This window comes from Anguilla anguilla, chromosome 6, assembly GCF_013347855.1.
Source record: "Anguilla anguilla isolate fAngAng1 chromosome 6, fAngAng1.pri, whole genome shotgun sequence".
NCBI classification, from domain to species: Eukaryota; Metazoa; Chordata; class Actinopteri; order Anguilliformes; family Anguillidae; genus Anguilla; species Anguilla anguilla.
This window is the reverse complement of record NC_049206.1, coordinates 15,838,460-15,860,949: the sequence shown is the minus strand read 5'-3', so window position 1 is coordinate 15,860,949 and position 22,490 is coordinate 15,838,460. Positions and strand designations below refer to the sequence as shown.

Genomic DNA, 22,490 nt, shown 5'->3' with positions numbered 1-22,490 from the left:
TATGATTTACAATAATGAGGTTGTTGAAGACTATTAAAATACAAAAACCTAATTAAACACATTAGTTTATTACCTAATTACATAATCATTGCACAGTTGTTGCCAACAACTGCCAAAATATTACATTTCTAACTAATTGAATTCAACACAAGCATTAAACAGACTGAAAAGGTTAATGGTCTAAGTGGTTTTTTGAAATTGTATATTTTTGCTTTTGGAACTTGCCATTCTGTTGGATTTGTCCTTTGTCCTGACATTTAATGGAAATGTGGTGCCGTCAGAGGTTTTTAGCTAGTTCTACAGAAGAGATACATCAACTTGACCTTCTGAAAAAAGACCTTAAGCCATATCCCCCCTCCCCACACACCCTTCTTTGAGATAATATCCAGTTAAAAATATCAGAAAGGAAGCTCAGTGTTTGTGCTCTCAAAAACACAAAAAAATAACAAGAAAGGATCTTCACATTCTGAAATGGATAATGTCATTTGCTGAAAAACATATCCAAAGGAAACAGATTCTCACTAAGCAATATACTCATTCCTTACTGCTCATGTTCCTGGAAAATAAGACAATCGTAAGAACAGAAAAGATAAATGTTAAGCCAAATGCGAAGTCAAACAAATGGTGTACTTGATGGGATTTTAGTTAACGAAAGAGTAACAAAATTACAATAAGTAAAAAAATAAATAAATAAATAAAAACTCCAGACATTTTTTATTGCAGATTTCATTTTCAAATGATGTATGACTGCTATTCAGCAGTAGGGCTATAAAACAAATTTTTCCAGGAAACGAGGCTGACAGAAAGAAGTCTGTGCCTGACTGGGGCAGGAAGACTGTGCTATGCTAAAAGAGCCAGTGCTCCCGGCAGGCTTAGAGGGGAAACATGGGAAGATAAATGGAATAACACTTCCTGGAACATGATAGCCTGTCACTGTGTAAATGTAATTGCTGGCCAAATACTTGTATGTTCCAGTCGACTACACAATAAACTGGCTTGAAGTGTTATGTGACCGCACCTATTCGTTTGAACACATTGGAGGCATTGCCTTATTCATGTCCTGAATAAGAAAAACATAACAGAACAATATTTTCCCCCTGGGGGTAGTGCCAAACTCAGAAAAAAACAACCATGAACTCATTTAAAGCCTACGCTATGTTCTGCCTCACAAAATTACTTCGCTTCCATTAAGCCACCATCTTCGGAGCCAATTCAAATTTCATTTAGTAGAACTGCACGGTTCCAAGAGCCTGAATTTCAATTTCTCATCCAGACTTGTTTACCAATTTGCCCATTTATTGCTGGCTTGCTGATAAAGTGCCTCATACAGAAATTATCCAAACTGCGCAATTTTGTTTTATAGTCACACGCCAGCCAAAAAAATCTGGTCTTAAGGTGAAGTACAGGGCAACCAGTCTGCAGACACAAACCACAATAGACAAAATATGAAACAAAAATAAACAAAGTAATCACAATAAGTCACACACAAAATAGTAAACAGCCCTCAATTTCAACTCTTAAAGGGTCGTGTTCACCTCTGGGCAGCTGTCATTGACAAGCAATTTGAGAGGCATTTGTTTTGTTTGGCGACTTAGGTAGAAGCATGAACAGTAGAAGGGTTCACACACAATCACTTTTTGTAGGTAACAAAACCCTTAGAACCACTTTCATTTGTTAACTTGCATAGCTTATTGTCTGCTTTGTAGCCCAACATAATATGCTGTGTCTAGCTTGCAATGTTTCAGCTGTTGTGTATCGAAGCCTCAGATTTTCAATTTCCAGCTCCTCCAAAAACACAAAAGAACACCTGCAGGGTGGCTGAGGTTTGAAATTACTCCCCAATTCTGTTTGACTAGCAATTTATTTTATATGAAATGCTCTCCTTACCACTCTCTCCTGGGGGGTACATGCCTTTCAGGAATCACGTTCCCTGAGGAATCGAGTGTTCCTTGTCTTTGTCTATAACATTACTAATATGTTTGAATGTAATGTTCTGCATTTTGCTAAGAGTCAATTTTGTTTACAGATTTGTCAGATTTGAATGAAGGAGACAATTACTTCTATAAATATCCATCTGTGTCCATATACAGTACATGATATGCAGCAATAAAGTTGAGAAAAAGACAGCTATACACTGCTATCTATCAGTTTGTGTGTTTGTCTGTGTGTTCCTTCTAGTGACATGACTGATCCAGCACAATCCTTTCCACAAGGCACTCACATTTATAGAAAGAGACATGGGTCATATGGGCGATAATCATCATCACGTCATAGTCCATACCATGTCTGACCTACGCTTCAGCCACAGACAGCCCAGTGAAGGGCCTGGGTTCCTGCTGGGGAGGTAGGATTCTCCCATGCACTGCCTATTTTGCTTTTTTTTTTTTTCATATTTAAGGCGGTATTAAGAGTACTCTGTCTGAGTGCAAAGGCTTGCTGGTCACATGGGGTTTTGAAGCCCACCATCAAATGCATAATGTGCTTTGCATGCTTCTTGGTCTGGGGAAATGTCAGTTTCAGCATCCTGATCACGCTTGTCTTGGCTGTCATGACATCATCATCATCAAAAAGGGCTCCTCCCCTTCCTTGCTATCCCACTATGGTAGGAGATTGAGAGCTGGGTCTGAGACATCATGCTGCGCTGCTACCTCAGTCTTCATTGAAGTGTACAAAAGAGACATCAAACAGTGGCCAGATGGCAGGAGAGGGGAGAGGAACTCTACTGACGAAGTGAAAGCAATGATTTTTTATCACAGTGTCTCTATATACAGACCAGATATTCGGTTCCATATGCTTAACATTGTAAGTCCTATCCAACTTCCAATTTAGCCAAAACATTCAATTACGTGCATTTTTTAATATTCATGAAGAAGTATGATCAAGAACTGTAATGGTGGCAATGGATGTTTTAGCCCTTTAAACACGCCTCTTCATGAATATGCACAACACACAACACTGCTCAACACTATATCATCGGGAACTCCTATTACCAGCTGAATCTCCGGGGGAACAAGTCTTATTATGTTCCGACTGATAATGGATTCAATTTATATAGTGCCTTTCATGATCTTGATGTATACTGTTCATTCTTATGTTCCAATTCAAAACACTGCCTAGTGCCTACCCTCCAGTGATTTGTTAATCCAACTGCCATATATTTCTTGGAACAGCCATTTTGCATCAATATATTAGTGCCTAAATATAGTGGCCTGGTGTCCTAGTAAGTGACTTTATATTGGCCTTTCCATTTTTTCCCTACCTGTATGCATGCATCACATATACCTACATTGTGTTGAAATATAACTAGTAGTAATATGTACAAACGCACCATCTGCGAGTTCAGTGGCAAGTTGGGTCAGCAAAAAGTTGGATCACAACAAAAGAAGTTACACCCACACACACAAAAAGAAATCCAAGTACACAACAGGAAGTGAACTTGCAGCAGTCAATTAAAGAGAATGTTAGTATGTTTTCTGTCACTGCCAACAGTAATTAGATCGCGACATGACACATGACAAGATACTGAGCTGCTGGGGGCAATGCAGCTTGGTCACTCCCACTCAGTCCCATTTTCCCACTCATTACCAGCAGCGAGTGTCGTGTAGACAGGAGCTCGGACAGACTGTAGCCGCGGTTGTCACTGAGTCATCAGTCTTATTCACAGTCCCACAGTAGTGAAGAACAAATGAATGTCTTGTTAAAACAGACAAAGTGGCTTTTACATAATGAAATAGCTTTGCATCTTCACTGTCACTTGGTGTGGAATTCTTAATGGGGGAGAAACAAGGGAACAGGTTTCTTTAAATACAGTAAATGCAGTCCCTCTACCATGATGTTGGGTGATAAGGCCTGGCTTGCAGTTTGCTTTCCAACTGATCCAAAAGGTGTTGGATGGGGTTGAGGTGAGGTTTGTGCAGGCCAGTCAAGTCCAAACTTGGCAAACCATTTCTTTATGGACCTCACTTTGTGCACGGGTTATTGTCATGCTGAAACAGGAAAGGGGCTTCCCCAAAAGGTTATCACAGTTGGAAGCACACAATTCCCCATAATGTCACTGTATGCTGTAGCATTAAGATTTCCCTTCACTGGAACTAAGGGGGCTAGCCCAAACCATGAAAAACAGCCCCAGGGGATTATTCCTCCTCAAAACTTTAGAGTTGGTTAATTATTGGCAGGTAGCACTCTACTGGCATTTGCCAAATCTAGATTCATCTGTCAGACTGCCAGATAGCGAAGCACGATTCATCACTCCAGACAACATGTTTCCACGGCTCCAGAGTCCAATGGCAGTGTGCTTTACACACCCCCAGCCAATGTTTGGCTATGCGCATGGTGATCTTAGGCTTGTGTGTGGCTGCTCAGCCATGGTACCCCATTTAATGAAGCTCCCTATGAACAGTTTTGTGCTGATGTTGCTTCCAGAAGCAGTATGGAACTGAGTAGCGAGTGTTCCACTGAAGACAGATGATTTTTATGCACTACGCACTACGTGCTTCAGCACTCGGCGGTCCCGTTCTGTTAGCTTGTGTGGCCTTTCCACTTCACAATAACAGCACTTACAGTTGACTGGGGCAGCTCTAGCAGAACAGAAATTTGACGAACTGACTTGTTGGTGGCATCCTATGAGAGTGCCACACTGAGCTCTTTAGCACAACCCATTCTACTGCCAATGTTTGTCTATTGAGATTGCATGGCTGTATGCTTAACTTTGTGCACTTATTAGCAATGGGTGTGGCTGAAGAAGTCGAGCACACAAATTAGAAGGGGTGTCCACATACTTTTGGCTACGTAGTGTACTTAAGTGTGAGAGAGAAAAAGAAAAAGCAAGAGAGAGCATGTGCAGTGCTCCCAATGTTTGTCTCTTCAGCTACGACTGCTAATATTTGTGAAAATCTTAATCTGTGACACATCACATATCTCTTGCAGCATTTACTTAACGCCACCGTTTCTGCTTCCTGGCTCAAGGGCCATGAAATATTTACATGGTAAATGATTACTTACAAGCCTTACCTACTTACTTGGCTATTATACTCAGCAGGCTCGCCACTGCCATGGGCTTTCCACTACAACTAGGTCCTGACAGGACAACACAAAAAAAAAAAAAAGCCGAAAGGGATAGATCTGTATTTTTGGCCGTCCACAGGCCCACAAAAGTCCACAGCATTGCCTCGAATGGATCTGGGGCACAGCAAGCACATATGTGAAAATCGTGTTCCCATCCACCTGTTCTATTGCCATGGGTATCAAGACCTCTGCTCCCAAGGGTACTCAAAGATATGCCGAAACAAAGTACCAAAAATGATTTAAAAAACATTCTTTATGGTAGCCACATGGCTAGCTCCATATTTTCCATCGTCCCCACTTTCTGATTTCTGGAGATTCCAGCCGGTAACAGTTCCTGGGGATAAATATGCAGTGTACAAGCATTCAACACAAAAAATCCATTGTCCCCTCAACAATTCTTCATCATGCCTACATAAATATTTTAAAACATGCATGTAATTGAAGTTGGACAGGACTTTCAATGTTAAGCATATGGAACTGAATATCTGGTCAGTATATAGAGAATCTGTAATTAAAAGTCATTGCTTTCACTTCATCGGTAGAATTCCTCTCCCCTCTCCTGCCATCTGGCCACTTTTTGTTGTCTCTTTTGAACACTTCGATGAAGACGGAGGTAGCAGCACAGCATGATGTCTCAGACCAAGCTCTCAATCTCATACCATAGTGGGATAGCAAGGGAGGGGAGGAGCCCTCTTTGATGATGATGATGTCATGACAGCCAAGACAGGCGTGATCAGGATGCTGAAATTGACATTTCCCCAGGCCAAGAAGCATGCAAAGCACATTAAGCATTTGATGGTGGCCTTAAAAAAAACCCACAAGCCTTCTCACTCAGAAGACTACTCTTAAAACCGCTTTAAAAATGAAATAAATAAATAAATTCAAGCATTTACATCACTTGTTTAATGTGATGCTCCATGGTGCAATTCTGAGCGGGAAATAAGAATGCCCCCGCTACAGAGGGTTTCAGCAGCTTAACACTCTGGAGAGAGGCATCGACTGAGAGGGATCATTCTATTTTCTTATTTTTGGAAGCTTGCTATTTCTCACAAGCGTTCCGTTGTCAAATCTTAATTGGAAAATTCTGAAACAAAGGCAAAGCATGGTGGGACAGCCCAGGTGCTCCCTTCTGAATTTTGATACTGATGAAGCATTAAGCCCTTCAGTAATGAACAGAGATTAAATGAGGCTGAGACCTACGTGCAGCACTTCAAAAAAATTATTAGAGAGGAGCACCGACATGGAGTCTGTCCATTTAAAAAATCTAGGGCCATATTTACTAAGCATGCTGCAAATTACCATTAGTGGCACAAAATTCAGCCTCGTGCATGTTTTTAATTTAGCGAATTATTTACTAAGACGGTTTATATGAATGAGCACAGCCACAGCGAGTTCATTTAAATGCACTGCCAGTATTTAAGATGCATCTTGCGCTTGGTAGGAATGCAGGATCCATGGATATATCAACTTTTTACATTTTTTAATCTCATTAGTAAAAAACATTCAGAACACAGTTTTAATGTTTCAAGTTGTTTAATTCCATACCCAATAGCCAACATCCTTAATAAATATGGCCCAAAATGTGAAACGTAACCTCTGAGTAGTCTCCAGATCAATATGATTACAAGCATTAACTCTTGCAAAGTCTACTTTGCCCCCAGTTAAATGAAGAAATAAATACACATACAAATAATAAATTTGGTTGTAGTGGCCAATTTGTGATGTGAGCTCAATGTATCCAAATAACAAGTTCCTCAATGGTCCATTTTCAAAAAAAAAAAAAAAAATTCTGTTAAATGACAACTGTGAGGTAAACTGGTAATTAGAATTCACACAACTGTCCTAATCCTTCTTTCAGGGCAAAAGCACATGGCATGACCGAGTATCATCATCAGTGCTACAGCCAGTACCTCTTGGCAGGTGGCATTTACATAAACACAGCTAAACCAATGGTTATGATTTGACCTTTGCCATGGTACAGTTTAGAGGTCATTCTGAGAAAGGCCAAACAGAAATCTGGCCCCACGCAACTGGCCATTCCAGCCAAAACCAATGGCTGCATTCCCTGCTGGGAGCAATAACAATAAACCAAAAAGCTCAGATGACACGCACAGCTCGAGACGCTATCTTTCATTTAGATGCGATTTCCAGACCCCCCACAACATATACATATAGTGACAAAATGAATAGTGCTCAGATGGTCCTGGCTGGCAGCAGATCTCTAAGGCTGCAGAGTGTGCACTTTGTTTTTTGAGGGTTGGAAATGAGCAGATTGCCGATGCAGACCCCAGAAATGGGTTTTTTTAAACAGAGTATATATACACGTGTGTTTGTGTGTGTGTGTGTGTGTGTGTGAGGGTATGTGTGATTTCTGAGCTCACCAGTGCTCTCTTTCTTCTTAATGTTCCAAGCAGTTGATTTTTGTTAGCCTAAGGTTTGGCCTATGCCTCTGATAATAGTTTAATAATGATAATGGTTTCCTTGACTTTCATTGGCGCAACTCTGGTCCCATTGTCAAACACTAATAACAGACTCCAAAGGCAATCAAAAGGCTAGAATCAAGACTAGAAAGACTGAAAGCTCTCTTGTACTTCCACTAAGGAAGCAATTGAACACACCTGACTAATCATAAACACCTTGTCACAAACGTTATGATGCCCTGAAATGGCAGGACTATTTTAAAAAAGTGCTGTCATTTCTACATGGTGAAACCAAACTATATAAAAATGCCTTACATAAAAGCCAGTTTTTTTTTATTATAAATCTAAAATTGTGGAGAAAAGAGCTAAACAAATAAAAAATGGTGCTCACAATATATATATATATATATATATATATATATATATAAACACACACACACACACACACACACAGTACAGGGCAAAAGAATTAGTCCTCCAGTAGTTAAAACAATAAACTTTAGTTAAAGAAAAATTCTGTAAATATATGTGCATGTATTGAATAACCAACCAAAGTACAAACATTTTTATCCATTTCTACCAACAATAACAGAAAAAAAACACTTTTTCTTAAAAATAATCTCTTATAATAAATCTTTTCCTCAAAATAGCCTCCTTGTGGCAAAATACATTTGGTCTGTACTGTATATACATACATACATATACAGTACAAACCAAATGTATATATGTATATGTCATACTACAGCTGTGGACAGAATGTGACATATAGCTGTTCAGCTATAGCCCAATGAAAACACAATCCCCAGGATAAGATTATGCATGCTCTGTGATATCCTCTCTCAACTCATTGCTCAACCTCAGCTCAGCATTCACACACATTCGTTGATAGCAACAATCACTTATTTCACTTTAACTCTACAATCAGCACACATTGCACATAACACAATTTTAGGAAGCTCTGTAATTTAATTCACAGCTATAATCAAAATGCAGTGGTAAAGTAAGTGACAAAGTACTGTAATCAAAGGCATGAAACCAAAACCACTTTCTCCTCACTCTGCACAACGTTTAATAAACAACGGCAGATATTAGACGTATGTTTACCGTAAAGGGATGTTAAAATCGTAAACTTGTCAGTACATCGTATAATACTGAGTAACACAGCTTGCATAAAGAGTACCCAGTTCTACAGAATGCAATAATGACACAGAACTACTAAGGTGATGTCATTGAAAGAGCGAGTCAAAACACAACCTAACAGAGATCATTTTGTAGACTCACAGAAAGGAAAGCTTATGGTCATAAATGAAATTAAATTTGGATCAAGGTAAATTACCCTCACGCAATACTGAACACACTCAGGATTTGACAGATATCTAGCTTTAAACATAATAACAAGGACCAAACTGTTAAGATTAAAAATAAATATTAGCTCTTCTTGTCATACAACTAGCATTTCATCAAAAATAAAATCCTAAAGTCCGAAAATAATCCATGATACATCCACTGTAATCCCAATAGACAGCCCAATTAAATAGCCTTTAACTGAGGACAGGCAAAGACATACTATAGGTTACTAATCCGCCTTACTGGCTTAAATGTGTGCCAAGTCAAGGGAGAATTTTAATCATATTCTATTTCATAATATGTTCCTTCTCCAGTATTGTAGTACAAATATGCATTTTAATAGTTTGTTTAAGCAAAAAGTAACGAAAAGTAACACAAATTTCTGTTAAATTATATCTGTTAAATATAGAATACCTCTCATTTAAGCAATCCTCTTCAGCTTCTTGTTCAGCTAACTCAAACTACAATCTCTTATTGACCAGGCGTGTGGTGATTTTCTGTTATGGGTGACGCTAGAGATTATTGTGCATCACGCTGCAGGGCTGCCTACCACAGTGCGAGTATGGTCTAGATCTGACACCAGACCATGAGGCCCATCCATGCATGTGAACAGAGCATTAACAGGATGAGCCCGTCCTCTAGTTCTTCATCATTTAGACAGGAGACATACCATCATACTGTACCTTACCTGTCCTGAACAAATTACCTGGAAGATCACAAAACCGCTTCTAACCCAAATCCTGCATCCGAGGGAAATCCTGCTTCAGACTGAAATTTTTGAGTAGGCAGGCCGGAGGGAGAGGTTGTGATCCCAATGTTACAGTATGGTTTCACTTAGAGTTGAATTGACACGGATATTGGAAAGTGCTAGAGAGAACATAGCAGCAGTGTTTCCCAAATTACGGGGGCCGGAACCCACTGGCAAGTCGCTGTGCTCATTAAAACAGGTCCTAGGGTCTGGGATTTTTGGAACCCCTCCATTATAGCCAGTAGGACTGGTGCTGGCTATCATCCTCTTTTAGACATACTGTATAATTTGGTGGATTTTTCCTGTAGTAGCTGCAAGCAGGTCAGGTAAATGAAAAGGGCTGGATTTTACCCCTGGGCTATAGTTTGGGGACCTCTATCCGACAATATTATACTTTGTGCTGGAAGCTGGGTCATAGACCATTTGTTTCTTTACTCCGTTAATAACATGAGAGCTTAACTTCCTTATTTGGCCTTGGGGAAGCAGCCTCTGTGCCTCAGTCTGGAAGTGTAAAAGCTTAACTAGGCCCTCCGGTTGCTGCCCCGATGAAAAAAAACATGTTTCAGCTTTATGTACCATTGAGGTAATGCAGCCAGGAGTTGAAGAGATTCCAACAAACATTTCCAGAAAGTATATACACATCACATTTAAATTTACCTCTGGTCTCCAGGAATACAGCGCTACTTATAGATGAATAGAGATGTATCTATGAGTGCATATGCATATTAGATGAGAATTGTGACAAAGTAATTTTGGCAAGCTTGTGAAAATTTGGATTTATTCATGTGACATATAACATTACTTTGTCATGCTCTGACAACAGTTAACCAGATGTATCCTTGTTCAGTTTAAGTACAGGTGACCAGACAACCAGCAAAATCATAAAAGGAGTACCATTATCAGACTACAACCAGCCAGCAGCCACCCTGCAATGTCAAGGGTACCCAATTTTGGTGGAGGATACAGTTTTTTGCCATTGGCACAACGCTGAGACTTTACAGAGCAATGAAGCCATTATCTTCACAATGATTCGGTTCCACACGAGTAACAGAGTAAGCTTAGGAAGAGTAAATACAGTTCCAATTCCACAGAGAGCACAGACAGACACACTGCCACCGCTGCCGCCACCACCACCCCTCTGTCACACAAGCAGAATGCTTCAAATTGAGGGAGACAGGCAACAGAAGCTCTCCGCTGTTTCATGAGGTGCTTCCTCCAATGTTACTCTAATTAAAATGAGCCAGAATCAGTATGGGAAGCAGTTACCCAAGCACACACACGGAGCTGTAACCAGAACAGAAAAGCAGCGGGTCTGTGTGACAGCGGACACATAAGCAAATTAAGCAAAATTAAGCAAATTAAACAAAGACGCGTGAGGCTTTTTCTTTTGTAATTAGACTAAATGCTTATTGCGCTTCTTTATTTTCTTACCTTAAATGGGGACTTTTAAAAAAACTGCACTGCAGTAGAGACTGAAAAAGACAGGTGAGTGAAAAAGTGAAGAAGAGAGTGATAAGCAGTCTTGGCCATTAAATTTGCCCGATGCTCAAAATACATGTTAAAATACCAAATAAAAAGGAACAACCTCCCACACACTGTTAGAAATGAAACATTTTTGGTAAAAAAAAAAAAAAAAAGACTTTATTGGAGCAATCAAAGACAACTGCAAATATCATATCTCACGGCAGTAATAACCAATGCCAAATAAGTTGTTTGGAAGGGTAAACATGTTTTAGACTGTACAATAAATCATTACTCAAGAGATAGTCTCAGTCACTCAGCAGTCCCTCAGCACTATGGAACAATGTGCTAATTTCCCATCCAGCAGCCCAATGATTCTGAAAAAACCTCAGGCAGTCTCTAATATGCAGCAAGACTAAAAAGTAATCGATCATATAGGGCACAGCGCAGACATCAATCAGGTCTACTACACAAATCACGAACAGGAGACAAGCACGGCCTTTACAGCTGCCACTTAGGTTCCGCCCACTTCAGGACACAGGGGCCAGTTGATTAATAAACATTGACCACCTTCCCTGTGTTTGATAAAGAACTTCCCGAAGCAAAAGACCGTGCATCACAACAGATCGACAAGACGCTGACAAGACGGTCAAAGGTCAAATCCCACAGACCACAGTATATGCCATGCCGGAAAAAAATATGCAATATATTCTTATTTCTTCAAGAAATAAAAATGTTTTTAAAAGACCTGAAACATTATATTGCATTTGTATTATTCTATTCTTGATATTTACCTTGTTTATTAATCAATTTTAAATGGATTTTCTGAAGTTTTCCAATCTACCAATGGCTTCAATTAGGGTTAAGGGCCCAAAATAGGTTTAGGGTTAGGAAAACGGTAAGTCTGAGGGAAAAGGCAAGTTCATGGCTGTGTTCAGCAGCTTGAATAATGGTTAGGACACAGGTTTGTTAATGATTTTGAATGAGTCAAATTTTTTCTACAGTAGCATGGCTACCTATGGCCATAAAAAAATGTTCAATATATATCCATATTTCTTCAAGAAATTAAAATGTTTTTAAATTACCTGAAACGTTATTTTAAATTTGTATTATTCTATTCTTGATATTTACCTTGTTTATTAATCAATTTTTACTGGGTTTTCTGAAGTTTTCCAATCTTCCAATGGCTTCAATTAGGGTTAGGGGCCCAAACTAGGGTTAGGGTTAGGAAAACGGTAAGTCTGAGGGTAAAGGCAAGTTCACGGCTGTGTTCAGCAGCTTGAATAATGGATAGGACACAGGTTTGTTAATGATTTTGAATGAGTCAAATTTTTTCTACTGTAGCATGGCTACCTATGGCCTTTAACAACATGTGCAATATATTCATATATCTTCAAAAAATAAAAATGTTTTTAAAAGACCTGAAACATTATTTTGCATTTGTATTATTCTATTCTTGATGTTTACCTTGTTTAATAATCAATTTTTAATGGGTTTTCTGAAGTTTTCCAATCTACCAATGGCTTCAATTAGGGCTAAGGGCCCAAACTAGGGTTAGGGTTAGGAAAACCGTAAGTCTGAGGGAAAAGGGAAGTTCACGGCTGTGTTCAGCAGCTTGAATAATGGTTAGGACACAGGTTTGTTAATGATTTTGAACGAGTCAAATTTTTTCTACTGTAGCATGGCTACCTATGGCCATAAAAAAATGTTCAATATATATCCATATTTCTTCAAGAAATTAAAATGTTTTTAAATTACCTGAAACGTTATTTTTCATTTGTATTATTTTATTCTTGATATTTACCTTGTTTATTAATCAATTTTTACTGGGTTTTCTGAAGTTTTCCAATCTTCCAATGGCTTTAATTAGGGTTAGGGGCCCAAACTAGGGTTAGGGTTAGGAAAACCGTAAGTCTGAGGGTAAAGGCAAGTTCACGGCTGTGTTCAGCAGCTAGAATAATGGTTAGGACACAGGTTTGTTAATGATTTTGAATGAGTCAAATATTTCCTACTGTAGCATGGGTACCTATGGCCTTTAACAACATGTGCGATATATTCATATTTCTTCAAAAAATAAAAATGTTTTTAAATTACCTGAAACGTTATTTTGCATTTGTATTATTTTATTCTTGATATTTACCTTATTTATTAATCAATTTTAAATGGGTTTTCTGAAGTTTTCCAGTCTACCAATGGATTCAATTAGGGTTAGGGGCCCAAACTAGGGTAAGGGTTAGGAAAACCGTAAGTCTGAGGGTAAAGGCAAGTTCACGGCTGTGTTCAGCAGCTAGAATAATGGTTAGGACACAGGTTTGTTAATGATTTTGAACAAGTCAAATATTTCCTACTGTAGCATGGGTACCTATGGCCTTTAACAACATGTGCAATATATTCATATTTCTTCAAAAAATAAAAATGTTTTTAAATGACCTGAAACATTATTTTACATTTGTATTATTTTATTCTTGATATTTACCTTATTTATTAATCAATTTTTAATGGGTTTTCTGAAGTTTTCCAATCTACCAATGGCTTCAATTAGGGCTAAGGGCCCAAACTAGGGTTAGGGTTAGGAAAACCGTAAGTCTGAGGGTAAAGGAAAGTTCACGGCTGTGTTCAGCAGCTAGAATAATGGTTAGGACACAGGTTTGTTAATGATTTTGAACAAGTCAAATATTTTCTACTGTAGCATGGGTACCTATGGCCTTTAACAACATGTGCAATATATTCATATTTCTTCAAAAAATAAAAATGTTTTTAAAAGACCTGAAACATTATTTTGAATTTGTATTATTTTATTCTTGATATTTACCTTGTTTATTAATCAATTTTTACTGGGTTTTCTGAAGTTTTCCAATCTTCCAATGGCTTTAATTAGGGTTAGGGGCCCAAACTAGGGTTAGGGTTAGGAAAACCGTAAGTCTGAGGGTAAAGGCAAGTTCACGGCTGTGTTCAGCAGCTAGAATAATGGTTAGGACACAGGTTTGTTAATGATTTTGAACAAGTCAAATATTTCCTACTGTAGCATGGCTACCTATGGCCTTTAACAACATGTGCAATATATTCATATTTCTTCAAAAAATAAAAATGTTTTTAAAAGACCTGAAACATTATTTTGCATTTGTATTATTCTATTCTTGATATTTACCTTGTTTAATAATCAATTTTTAATGGGTTTTCTGAAGTTTTCCAATCTACCAATGGCTTCAATTAGGGTTAAGGGCCCAAACTAGGGTTAGGGTTAGGAAAACGGTAAGTCTGAGGGTAAAGGAAAGTTCACGGCTGTGTTCAGCAGCTTGAATAATGGATAGGACACAGGTTTGTTAATGATTTTGAATGAGTCAAATTTTTTCTACTGTAGCATGGCTACCTATGGCCATAAAAAAAAGTTCAATATAGATTTTTCTTCAAAAAATTAAAATGTTTTTAAATTACCTGAAACGTTATTTTCCATTTGTATTATTTTATTCTTGATATTTACCTTATTTATTAATCAATTTTAAATGGGATTTCTGAAGTTTTCCAATCTACCAATGGATTCAATTAGGGTTAGGGGCCCAAACTAGGGTTAGGGTTAGGAAAACCGTAAGTCTGAGGGTAAAGGCAAGTTCACGGCTGTGTTCAGCAGCTTGAATAATGGATAGGACACAGGTTTGTTAATGATTTTGAATGAGTCAAATATTTCCTACTGTAGCATGGGTACCTATGGCCTTTAACAACATGTGCAATATATTCATATTTCTTCAAAAAATAAAAATGTTTTTAAAAGACCTGAAACATTATTTTTCATTTGTATTATTCTATTCTTGATATTTACCTTGTTTAATAATCAATTTTTAATGGGTTTTCTGAAGTTTTCCAATCTACCAATGGCTTCAATTAGGGTTAAGGGCCCAAACTAGGGTTAGGGTTAGGAAAACCGTAAGTCTGAGGGAAAAGGGAAGTTCACGGCTGTGTTCAGCAGCTTGAATAATGGTTAGGACACAGGTTTGTTAATGATTTTGAACGAGTCAAATTTTTTCTACTGTAGCATGGCTACCTATGGCCATAAAAAAAAAGTTCAATATATCGATTTTTCTTCAAAAAATTTAAATGTTTTTAAATTACCTGAAACGTTATTTTTCATTTGTATTATTTTATTCTTGATATTTACCTTATTTATTAATCAATTTTTAATGGGTTTTCTGAAGTTTTCCAATCTACCAATGGATTCAATTAGGGTTAGGGGCCCAAACTAGGGTTAGGGTTAGGAAAACCGTAAGTCTGAGGGTAAAGGCAAGTTCACGGCTGTGTTCAGCAGCTAGAATAATGGTTAGGACACAGGTTTGTTAATGATTTTGAACGAGTCAAATATTTCCTACTGTAGCATGGGTACCTATGGCCTTTAACAACATGTGCAATATATTCATATTTCTTCAAAAAATAAAAATGTTTTTAAAAGACCTGAAACATTATTTTTCATTTGTATTATTTTATTCTTGATATTTACCTTGTTTATTAATCAATTTTTACTGGGTTTTCTGAAGTTTTCCAATCTTCCAATGGCTTTAATTAGGGTTAGGGGCCCAAACTAGGGTTAGGGTTAGGAAAACCGTAAGTCTGAGGGTAAAGGCAAGTTCACGGCTGTGTTCAGCAGCTAGAATAATGGTTAGGACACAGGTTTGTTAATGATTTTGAACAAGTCAAATATTTCCTGCTGTAGCTTGGGTACCTATGGCCTTTAACAACATGTGCAATATATTCATATATCTTCAAAAAATAAAAATGTTTTTAAAAGACCTGAAACATTATTTTGCATTTGTATTATTCTATTCTTGATGTTTACCTTGTTTAATAATCAATTTTTAATGGGTTTTCTGAAGTTTTCCAATCTACCAATGGCTTCAATTAGGGCTAAGGGCCCAAACTAGGGTTAGGGTTAGGAAAACCGTAAGTCTGAGGGAAAAGGGAAGTTCACGGCTGTGTTCAGCAGCTTGAATAATGGTTAGGACACAGGTTTGTTAATGATTTTGAACGAGTCAAATTTTTTCTACTGTAGCATGGCTACCTATGGCCATAAAAAAAAGTTCAATATATCGATATTTCTTCAAAAAATTTAAATGTTTTTAAATTACCTGAAACGTTATTTTTCATTTGTATTATTTTATTCTTGATATTTACCTTATTTATTAATCAATTTTTAATGGGTTTTCTGAAGTTTTCCAATCTACCAATGGATTCAATTAGGGTTAGGGGCCCAAACTAGGGTTAGGGTTAGGAAAACCGTAAGTCTGAGGGTAAAGGCAAGTTCACGGCTGTGTTCAGCAGCTAGAATAATGGTTAGGACACAGGTTTGTTAATGATTTTGAACGAGTCAAATATTTCCTACTGTAGCATGGGTACCTATGGCCTTTAACAACATGTGCAATATATTCATATTTCTTCAAAAAATAAAAATGTTTTTAAAAGACCTGAAACATTATTTTTCATTTGTATTATTTTATTCTTGATATTTACCTTGTTTATTAATCAATTTTTACTGGGTTTTCTGAAGTTTTCCAATCTTCCAATGGCTTTAATTAGGGTTAGGGGCCCAAACTAGGGTTAGGGTTAGGAAAACCGTAAGTCTGAGGGAAAAGGGAAGTTCACGGCTGTCTTCAGCAGCTTGAATAATGGTTAGGACACAGGTTTGTTAATGATTTTGAACGAGTCAAATTTTTTCTACTGTAGCATGGCTACCTATGGCCATAAAAAAAAAGTTCAATATATCGATTTTTCTTCAAAAAATTAAAATGTTTTTAAATTACCTGAAACGTTATTTTGCATTTGTATTATTTTATTCTTGATATTTACCTTATTTATTAATCAATTTTAAATGGGTTTTCTGAAGTTTTCCAATCTACCAATGGATTCAATTAGGGTTAGGGGCCCAAACTAGGGTTAGGGTTAGGAAAACCGTAAGTCTGAGGGTAAAGGCAAGTTCACGGCTGTGTTCAGCAGCTAGAATAATGGTTAGGACACAGGTTTGTTAATGATTTTGAACGAGTCAAATATTTCCTACTGTAGCATGGGTACCTATGGCCTTTAACAACATGTGCAATATATTCATATTTCTTCAAAAAATAAAAATGTTTTTAAAAGACCTGAAACATTATTTTTCATTTGTATTATTTTATTCTTGATATTTACCTTGTTTATTAATCAATTTTTACTGGGTTTGGTGAAGTTTTCCAATCTACCAATGGATTCAATTAGGGTTAGGGGCCCAAACTAGGGTTAGGGTTAGGAAAACCGTAAGTCTGAGGGTAAAGGCAAGTTCACGGCTGTGTTCAGCAGCTTGAATTATGGATAGGACACAGGTTTGTTAATGATTTTGAATGAGTCAAATTTTTTCTACTGTAGCATGGGTACCTATGGCCTTTAAGCTCGGCATGTAGAGCTTAAGGTCTACATACATTTGTGTTTCTTTGCGTATTGTCTGTCTATACATAAAAAACTCACCACACTCGGTAAATTGCCAACTAGGCAAGTGTGTAGGCCCGCAGAATGGACTAGTGCGAAGTTAACTTGAAGATGCTACCTGAGAAATATGGACCAAATACAATATTAGAAGTCCAAGACAAGTCACAATCTTTAACGATACTTACTTTTTCTCAGGAGATTCAAACCTTTATCTCCATCTGGAATACAACCATCTCATCTTCACCTCAGGGAAATGAGACACCTACACTCACAGCTACCTTAGCTCTAACCAGCCAACTTCATGTTAAAATCAGCTGGGCCACTGATCTACTTACAGTAGGGAGACGATCACCATTTGGAATGTCTCATTTCATTTTATATGGATTATGCATTGCATGTAAAATACCAAAGTTAACTGCTTTAGTACACATGGTTGCATCAGGACTTTCTCAAAACTAGGCAGTTTGTTCATTGCTTATTAATGAGAAACAGGCTCATAACCCAGCACAGATCATCCAAACTTGTTTTCTCCTTGGAAAGGGTTATTGCATAACCATGTTACTAGACTTATATAGCCCTCATGGAAAAGTGATAGTGATTCTGACTTAGATTTCAATTATAAAATTATTTTCAGAAATTATATGACAAACTCAGCTGGGTGATAATAACCAGACACTAAGGCCTTCTGCACAGTAACTAATAACAGAGTGAATAGGTCCTGCTGCTGTTTTGAGTATCTGTTTCCAAATGTTCTCTTCTCCCCTGCATTAAGACACTGCATGAGAAAAAGAAAAATGACCTAAATACCAACAACCAGAGGGTTTCCCAAAAATAACAATATCTAAAATAAGTTCAAGCCTTAAGTGGTGAAACGGAAACATAAAAATCTATGGAATTGTTTGCTTACAATAACATGAGCCAGAACCCAAATGTGAACTCCCCCCCCCCCACCCCATACCTTAGTAGTACTGTATCATGGTGAACAAAAATGCTTTCAGAGATCAGTTGCAACCACCTTACAAAGAGATCCAACCGATGAGGTTCTCACACATAGGCTGTAGTCATAGTAGAGTCTGTAGTCTCCTTTTTTTTTTTTTTTTTAAAGTGGGAAGGGTCATGAAAAAACTAGCCCTGAATGCATTTGACAGTCCAAGAAATAGACGCACTCTCAAAACTGCATGGCCATGCTCAGTGTGTACCTCCACTAACAGCACAATTCAAGGCAATTCATCTGCCGACAACTCAACCATGGTGATCACCAGTCCGACTGCCTCCAGCGTTCAGCAAGATTAATAACCCTGCTGAAGCCAATGGCTCATATCCTGCAACACCTCACATACTGTAGATACTGTCTTGATTGAACCCATTTAGTGCCACCTCCTCCCCACGTCTGGAGATGCCTGCAGTTGACAGAGAGCTTGAAAATCTGAAGCATAAGCCCGCTCCTGCTGGTTACATGCTAAATGGGTCCGCATGGATCATTACACAAAGACAGGCATTGTATTACATTCACTTAGAAGGCACTCTCACCCAGAATGACTTAGAGCATTTGGCAGGTTAAGATCCCCAAAGCAGTGTTAACATGTAACTGTAGTAATCGAAATTGTATTTTAATATTTTAAAAGGAATTTTAGATGAGCTGTTCTCTGCTGATATGTACTAAAAGGGAGTGTGGTTTGGTCTGACCAAGGTAAACAAAATTCACCATAGGTAGCTAGCAATAATGGCTAAGGAAAAGCCAGAAATATTTTAAAGGTTTTCTTCTTTTTTAGCAACAAAGTCATTCCTAGCTACAGTTTGATTTTTTAACCAATAGGACTAATATGATGTATCAAATGGAAACAAGATACTTGCTTTACAACACAAAAAACGTGATTTAGTGATTATTAACCCTTTAATAGAATGCAGCTAGCTGAACTAGCTCATCCTTATGGCCAGCTAGCCTTATGGCTAGCTCTCCTAATAGCCAACTAGTTTAACTAGCTGATCCTTGTGGCAAATAATTGAACTAGCTACAAATAAAATGCAGGTTTTCTTAGGGAAGGACAGAGTGGGCATGTCTATACAGTTTTTGCCTTTGATTTTAGTTTTTATTGCATATGTTGTTACTAAAAATAGTAATTTCATCTGGCTAAAAATAAAGGAAAAAAGGCATATAGGGTGAATTGAACAAACTCATAAAAAGTACCTTGTCATACAAACCTCTTTCTGTACTATTGAGAGATTTACGATTTTTTACAATTTATATAAAATATAATCTTTTCATAATACCAGGCATCCAGCCTGCAAGAATACCTTCCTAGTCATTCTGTGTGAAAGTTACATATTTGTCTACTATGTCTTTCTAGCAGTTTGTCACATATCATTTCTATCAGTAGCATGACAAACCAAATTTCATTTTTGTATCTTATCTTTATTCAGTGCATGATGGCTGAATGAAATGGTCATCTATTTTCTGCCATTTTATGTCTCAAACCCTATCCTTTACTCTCCCCAGACCCTTCTATTCTTCCTCTGTCCCAATCACTGCCACTTCATCTGATAAGCAGACTGCCAGTGCCTCTTAAGCACCTACTTGTGGAGCTGTACCTGTGGTGACTGTAGATAAACTTGAATTGTACAGAGACAGACTGTATACTGTTTCTTCATGCTATTGGGCTGCTAGCTTTACGCTGATCCACACAACAAGATTGTGTAGTCATAGTGACATCAGCAGGAGAGCCTGCTATGTTCTGATGCTACAGTGCGTTGAAAAATAACAATGGCATGTTTCACCTGAACATCAGTCCAGGATCATATGATCAACAGCAGTCAATATCATAGACCACAAGAACCGCACATTCACCTTCTCCAACCTTATGACATAAGAATGCCATATTTGATGATATGAACATCACAAGTAAAACTGTCAGCGCTAATTCAACTCTATCCTCCACGAGGAACACAATAACCACATTTCCGTGTATGTACAAATGCTAGATAAGGCCATGTTTGTTAGTGCTCATTGTTTCTTCTCAGGCACTTTCAAGCTTTCGACAGTGATTAAATTACATCCTCTCTGCACCTTAGGCATGCACTTTTCGCCCTTCTACCCTCCTTGGTCCTCATCAGACAGTCTTTACCTGGTGATTTTACCAACTGCCGAAAGTATCCATTAATGTGTCAGATCTGACCTTGAACATCACTAGTCTCTGCTTCTACTTACATGCCCTGGCAGTGCAGATATATAGGGCAGACTGATACAAACATAACCACGTGTTTCACTCCAGTGTCTGGACTATGTCTACAGTTTATACAGCTGCATACCCCATCTTAAAAGGACAACGAGCCATTACTGTCTCTCCCATCTAATTTTTCTTCATCCCAAAGTCTCCCTCACTAATTAGTCTACTCCCTTTCTGTTACTCCACCTCCCAACCCTTCATGAACTCCCTCACCATGCATGTGGGTACTACAGAAATCCCATTCAAATACCCAGACTGCTATGTGCCTGCCAGTCCTGACGGTGCACTGAGATGCTATGGTCTCCAACCCACAGCTAGCATCCCTTCAATCTAAGGGAATTCCTTTCCCCCCTTTACAATTTGTATTCCACTAGTGTAGTTACAACCCCCCAACTTTCCATAGCGACTGATGTGTATGCTTGCATGCACTATATTAGTATAGGCTACTTCTTTGACTGCCCTTTAAAACGTGTATATAATTTCAATTTTGACTTCTGTATTTTCAATGGAGGTATTCCATAATTATTTTAATTTACAAATGGTCAATTGCTGAAGCATAAACAATCCCATTTGCATTTTGTTATATGTATTCCGCTTGTCTAAATGCTTTGCAAGTCAAACTGACAAAATAAGGGCGTCTATAATAAATTAATACGTAGCTACTTATTAGCGACACAGACATGCTCTTATAAAATAAAATTTGTTTCAGGCAAATCATTTCGTGAAATCTCATATGCTTATACACTATATCCAATACAAACAATGAACCGTATTTACCGTGAAAAGTTGATTAATATGTGTCCTAAATGTAACAAAAGATCATTCATTGAATTTCTCAAACTAGGACACTTGAGAGAATCACCAACTGATACATTCTGCGAACCACCTCTAATAACCACCTCTTGTAAAATATTTACAACTGATTGTGAGGCACATTAAGCAATGCATACTATTTCACTCGTGGACGTTAAGGATAACAATAAACCAATATATTTAAACTACAACTGGTATCAGGAACAAAACAACCTACGTTCATTTACTGAACAGCGTAATACACAGCCTTACCTCAAGCGTGTATCCACTTTTCCAACGAAGAGAAATAATCTTGTCGTACGAGTCTTTGGTCAGAGAGAATAGACTAAGAAGAGATCCCCTGTTCTCTTTGTTAGCACAGCGAGTTTCGCGTGCTGTTGTATGTACACCTTCCGACGGACCCGTGTGGTAGTTCACTTGGTCCTCGCCCAAGCCGAGCAGTATCGTTTGTAGAACTATACGCCTGGACAACCCGTCCCAGCTTCCTTTTCTCTTTTCTGTACTCCTCTTGCCTCACCTCTAAATAAAGGATAGATAGCCTAAAATGCAAAGATGGATCAGGGCTGTTCAAATGTGGTCATGCTCTTCGCGTTTTATAGTGGTACACTCTTACCAAAAACAAAAAGCTTCATTTCAGTTTGGTGGCACTTAATTGAAACTGTTTGCTAACAAGGTTTTTAAAAAACACGTTTCTCCCCCCATTGTAATGTACTGTATGCGCTGCCCGAGCGAGTTTAGCGCTCAAACGCGGATTTTGGCTTTCAACATGTACTCATTTCCAAGTGCAGCGTACTTCATTTGTGTCTAGATTAACATCCATCATTCCAAGACATTTTCGCGAATAGCGTCTCGGGATGTCCTCTTTTGTTGAAATTAATGTTTGTTTTTTATGCACAAAGTAGTTAGCTGATTTCAATGTAACGTCAACGTGATTCGTAAAATATATGAAGGTCATTGTTATTGTAGAATACT

General features: G+C 37.9%; 1 protein-coding gene across 1 annotated transcript in view; it reads right to left on the bottom strand.

Moving 5' to 3' along the window:
* Positions 1-22,248, bottom strand: part of LOC118229712 (cAMP-specific 3',5'-cyclic phosphodiesterase 4B-like) — a 110,812-nt gene extending 88,564 nt beyond the window's left edge. Inside the window, exon 1 of the mRNA XM_035421962.1 lies at positions 21,771-22,248. The gene's annotated coding sequence lies outside the window, so the exon portion shown is untranslated. The remainder of the gene's footprint in view (positions 1-21,770) is intronic.
* Between the last annotated feature and the right edge of the window lie 242 nt (positions 22,249-22,490).